Below are 5,558 nucleotides of genomic sequence, written 5' to 3'. Positions count from 1 at the left end.
CTTCCTATTCATTCTAGCCATCGACCCGCTGCACCACCTCATTGAGGCGGCAGTAGAGCAACAGCTGTTGCATCATCTACCTGGCCATGATCTCGCGCTCCACGTCAGTCTCTACGCTGACGACGCTGTCATCTTCATAAACCCTAGACGTGAAGAAGTGAACTCTCTGCTACAAATCTTCAGCGACTTTGGTAAGGCGACGGGACTTTGCATCAACCCAGCCAAGTCCACGGTCTCGCTGATCCGATGCGAGAGCATCAACGTCGGCGACGTGCTCCAGGGTTTTGCTGGCTCCATCGCCCCATTCCCCATCAAATATCTCGGGTTGCCAGTCTCTACGGGTCGCCTGAGATTGTCCCATTTACAGTTCATCATCGACAGAATCAAGGCAAGGCTCGCGGGTTGGAAGGGCAAGCTTCTGCCACTGGCTGGGCGCCGCGTCCTCGTTCGATGCGTGTTGAGCGCCATGCCAACCTTCGCCCTCACTGCCCTGTGGGTCCCAAAGAAGATCATCAAGGAGATAGACAAGTGCAGGCGGCGTTTTCTCTGGCGCCAGGATGAGGAGATTTCGGGTGCCAGCTGCAAGGTAAACTGGCCTACAATCTACGCCCCGACGGAGCTGGGGGACTGGGCATTCCTGACCTGCAGCGCTTCGGCAGAGCGCTACGTTTGCGCTGGTTGTGTACCGCCTGGCACCACCCGGAGCGGCCGTGGGTGGGCACGGACCTGCCTTGCGACGAAGCTGACAAGGCGCTGTTCGCAGCCTCCACCAGGGTGGCGATCGGGGACGGGGCTCGGGCCTCCTTCTGGATCTCCCCCTGGATCAGCCACGGCTGCCTCTCGCAGCAATTCCCAAGGCTGTTCAGCCATTCACGACGCAAGAATAGATCGGTCAAGGAGGCCCTCGGTGATGACATGTGGATCCGCGACCTCGGGCACGGCGAAAACCTGCACCTTCTGTTAGACGTCCTCACCCTCCACCACCGGCTTCAAGGGGCGGGCGCGCACCTGCAGCCGGAGGCGCCTGATGGCCTGACGTGGTGCACAGCGAGCTCCGGACAGTACTCAGCAAGGTTAGCCTACCTGACGCAGTTCCAAGGAAGAACGGTCACCCAGTTTGATCGACTGGTATGGAAGGCCTGGGCGCCTGGCAAGATCAAATTCTTCGCCTGGTTGCTCCTGCAGGATCGGCTATGGTGCAACGACCGGCTGCAGCGGCGGGGATGGACCAACGCCTACTTCTGCCAGTTATGCGTCAGAAATTTGGAGTCCTTGAGTCACCTTTTCTGGGACTGCCAGGTGGCCGGACGTGTCTGGGCCGAGCTGGGACGGTGGCACGGCGGCTCAGCTCTCGCCCCGACCGGGAGTAGGAGCCACCACAGCTCCACCATGATTGTCCAAGGGAACCTGGAGCGCACACAGCAGCAATGGCGCAAAGGCGTTCGGACTCTGTGTTGGCTCGCTTGCTGGGAGATATGGCAGGAGAGAAACCATTGCACTTTCAGGCAGCAACTCCCATGTGTGCCAATAATCATCAACTGCATCAGAGACAGCATCGAGCTATGGAGAATCACAGGAGCTACGTGCTTAGAGAGCCCCTTTGGGGACCCCCCTTGAGAGATAAACCCTCCCCCTTCTTTGGGTGTTGACCGGCTGTGGCACACCCTAAAACATCGATCCTAGGATCTACACCAACTTTGTTTTTCCCACTGCTTTCTGCTATGATCAATGAAAAAGCCAGCAATAGTTGGATCTTTCAAAAAAACATGTTGTTCTTTGAAAGAAGTAATCAAATTGTAGGCTATATACATCATCTAATTCTATCTAGGATTGTACCAATTTAGTATGTAGTTTCTTAATAAATTAGTCGTGTTATATGGGGTATTGTAGCTAGTTCTATCTAGGGTTACAGTAATTTAGTATGCAGGTTCATATTAAATCTTGTGTGTTGTTTTCACAATTGAATGATTTCTTCTTCTTAATATAGCATGTTGTTCTAGATTTGGTAGTATGGTACTACTTCTTATTCTTACTAATACAATCTACTTATGAAGTATGTGTTACCCTGTGAATCTTTGTTCACATTATTGATGACCGTGCTTAGTAACAAGTCGTGTCTGACTCTACGCTTGTTTTTGCCAGACCAACACATCTGTACTACAGGATTAAAGAAGAAACACCGGAGGACGATTGTCCTATAGCCAAATGTGCGCTGAGAAAAGATGTGGTCTATGAAATTGATATGGATTCACAGGGTTCACATGATACCAATTAGATTGATATAGGCTTAGTCAACGGGTCTGCAACATTCAGATCCGTATGTATCTTGCAAATTTCTATGTCTCCCACCTGAACTAGATCCCGGATGGAATTGAAGCGTCTCTTGATGTGCTTGGTTCTCTTGTGAAATCTGGATTCCTTTGCTAAGGCAATTGCTCCAGTATTGTCACAAAAGATTTTCATTGGACCCGATGCACTAGGTATGACACCTAGATTGGATATGAACTCCTTCATCCAGACTCCTTCATTTGCTGCTTCCGAAGCAGCTATGTACTCCGCTTCACACGTAGATCCCGCCACAACGCTTTGTTTAGAACTGCACCAACTGACAGCTCCATCGTCCAATGTAAACACGTATCCGATTTGTGATTTAGAATCATCTGGATCAGTGTCAAAGCTTGCATCAACGTAACCATTTACAATGAGCTCTTTACATAAACAAGAAACATATCCTTAGTCCTTTTCAGGTATTTCAGGATGTTCTTGACCGCTGTCTAGTGATCCACTCCTGGATTACTTTGGTACCTCCCTGCTAGACTTATAGCAAGGCACACATCAGGTCTGGTACACATCATTTCATACATGATAGAGCCCATGGCTGAAGCATAGGGAACATCTTTCATCTTCTCTCTATCTTCTACAGTGGTCGGGCATTGAGTCTTACTCAACTTCACACCTTGTAACACAGGCAAGAACCCTTTCTTTGCTTGATCCATTTTGAACTTCTTCAAAACTTTGTCAAGGTATGTGCTTTGTGAAAGTCCAATTAAGTGTCTTAAGCTATCTCTATAGATCTTGATGCCCAATATATTGTTGGGGAACATTGCAGAAAACAAAAAAAATTCTACGGTTTCACCAAGATCTATCTATGAGTTCATCTAGCAACGAGTGATCGGAGTGCATCTACATACCCTTGTAGATCGCGCGCGGAAGCGTTCAAGAGAACGTGGATGATGGAGTCGTACTCGTCGTGATTCAAATCACCGATGACCAAGCGCCGAACGGACGGCACCTCCGCGTTCAACACACATACGGTTGGGAAGACGTCTCCTCCTTCTTGATCCAGCAAGGGGTAGGAGAGGTTGATGAAGATCCAGCAGCACGACGGCGTGGTGGTGGATGTAGCAGTGATCGCAGCGGGGCTTCACCGTTCTTCTGCGAGAGGGAGAGGTGTAGCAGGGGAGAGGGAGGCGCCAAGGCTTGGGGTGCGGCTGCCCTCCCTCCCCCCTCCTTTATATAGGCCCCCTAGGGGGGTGCACCGGCCCTAGGAGATGGGATCTCCTAGGGGGGCGGCGGCCAAGGGGGAGGAGTGCCTCCCAAGGCAAGTGGAGGCGCCCCCTCCCCTAGGGTTCCCAACCCTAGGCGCATGGGGGCATAAGGGGGGGGCGCACCAGCCCACTATGGGCTGGTTCCCTCCCCACTTCAGCCCATGGGGCCCTCCGGGATGGGTGGCCCCACCCGGTGGACCCCCGGGACCCTTCCGGTTGTCCCGGTACAATACCGGTGACCCCGAAACTCTCTCGATGGTCAAAACTGCACTTTCTATATATAATTCTTCACCTCTGGACCATTCCGGAACTCCACGTGACGTCCAGGATCTCATCCGGGACTCCGAACAACTTTCGGATTACTGCATACTCATATCTCTACAACCCTAGCATCACCGAACCTTAAGTGTGTAGACCCTACGGGTTCGGGAGACATGTAGACATGACCGAGACGGCTCTCCGGTCAATAACCAACAGCGGGATCTGGATACCCATGTTGGCTCCCACATGCTCCTCGATGATCTCATCGGATGAACCACGATGTCGAGGATTCAAGCAATCCCGTATACAATTCCCTTTGTCAATCGGTACGTTACTCGCCCGAGATTCGATCGTCGGTATCCCAATACCTCGTTCAATCTCATTACCGGCAAGTCACTTTACTCGTACCGTAATGCATGATCCTGTGACCAGACACTTGGTCACTTTGAGCTCATTATGATGATGCATTACCGAGTGGGCCTAGAGATACCTCTCCGTCATACGGAGTGACAAATCCCAGTCTTGATCCGTGTCAACCCAACAGACACTTTCGGAGATACCCGTAGTATACCTTTATAGTCACCCAGTTACGTTGTGACGTTTGGTACACCCAAAGCACTCCTACGGTATCCGAGAGTTACACGATCTCATGGTCTAAGGAAAAGATACTTGACATTGGAAAAATTCTAGCAAACGAACTATACGATCTTGTGCTATGTTTAAGATTGGGTCTTGTCCATCACATCATTCTCCTAATGATGTGATCTCGTTATCAATGACATCCAATGTCCATAGTCAGGAAACCATGACTATCTGTTGATCAACGAGCTAGTTAACTAGAGGCTTACTAGGGACATGTTGGTGTCTATCTATTCACACATGTATTACGATTTCCGGATAACACAATTATAGCATGAATAAAAGACAATCATCATGAACAAGGAAATATAATAATAATCCTTTTATTATTACCTCTAGGGCATATTTCCAACATATATAAGCAGCTTCACCGAGGTCTTTCATTGAAAAACTCTTATTCAAGTATCGCTTTATGCTATCCAGAAATTCTATATCATTTCCAATCAGCAATATGTCATCCACATATAATATCAGAAATGCTACATAGCTCCCACTCACTTTCTTGTAAATACATGCTTCTCCAAAAGTTTGTACAAAACCAAATGCTTTGATCACACTATCAAAGTGTTTATTCCAACTCTGAGAGGCTTGCACTAGTCCATAAATGGATCACTGGAGCTTGCACACTTTGTTAGCTCCCTTTGGATCGACAAAACCTTCCAGTTGCATCATATACAACTCTTCTTCCAGAAATCCATTCAGGAATGCAGTTTTTACATCCATTTGCCAAATTTCATAATCATAAAATGCGGCAATTGCTAACATGATCCGGACAAACTTAAGCATCGCTATAGGTGAGAAGGTCTTAGTCAATCCCTTGAACTTGTCGAAAACCTTTCGCAACAAGTCGAGCTTTATAGACAGTAATATTACCGTTAGCGTCAGTCTTCTTCTTGAAGATCCATTTATTCTCAATGGCTTGTCGATCATCGGGCAAGTCAACCAAAGTCCACACTTTGTTCTCATACATGGATTCCATCTCAGATTTCATGGCCTCATGCCATTTTTCGGAAATTGGGCTCACCATCGCTTCTTCATAGTTCGTAGGTTCGTCATGGTCTAGTAACATAACCTCCAGAACAGGATTACCGTACCACTCTGGTGCGGATC

This window comes from Triticum aestivum, chromosome 2A, assembly GCF_018294505.1.
Source record: "Triticum aestivum cultivar Chinese Spring chromosome 2A, IWGSC CS RefSeq v2.1, whole genome shotgun sequence".
NCBI classification, from domain to species: domain Eukaryota; kingdom Viridiplantae; phylum Streptophyta; class Magnoliopsida; order Poales; family Poaceae; genus Triticum; species Triticum aestivum.
The sequence above is the reverse complement of the archived record's forward strand: the minus strand, read 5'-3'. Positions refer to the sequence as shown.